Source organism: Mesitornis unicolor, unplaced genomic scaffold, assembly GCF_000695765.1.
Source record: "Mesitornis unicolor isolate BGI_N332 unplaced genomic scaffold, ASM69576v1 scaffold17488, whole genome shotgun sequence".
In the NCBI taxonomy this organism is placed as follows: domain Eukaryota; kingdom Metazoa; phylum Chordata; class Aves; order Mesitornithiformes; family Mesitornithidae; genus Mesitornis; species Mesitornis unicolor.
The window spans coordinates 1-244 of NW_010201324.1; positions in this window are offsets into that span (position 1 = coordinate 1).

The following is a 244-nucleotide window of genomic DNA, read 5'->3' on the forward strand; positions in this document are numbered from 1 at the left end:
TACCGACTACTACTGCTGCCGCCTTCTCACGCTCTTCTCCTCCGCTGCTACCTCCAGCCACTGCCAACCCCGCAGCTCAACAACGCACCCACCCATTGGGCCGCTCCCGCCCTCAACAAGCCCCGCACTGATTGGCCGCTTGCACCTTCGTGTCTCCCTCCCCGCTCCTCCCTCAGAGTCAGTGATGTCCTTCCGCGTGTGGGACCTGCCTTGTTAAACCGCGACGGGAGCGCTACGAGCAGCA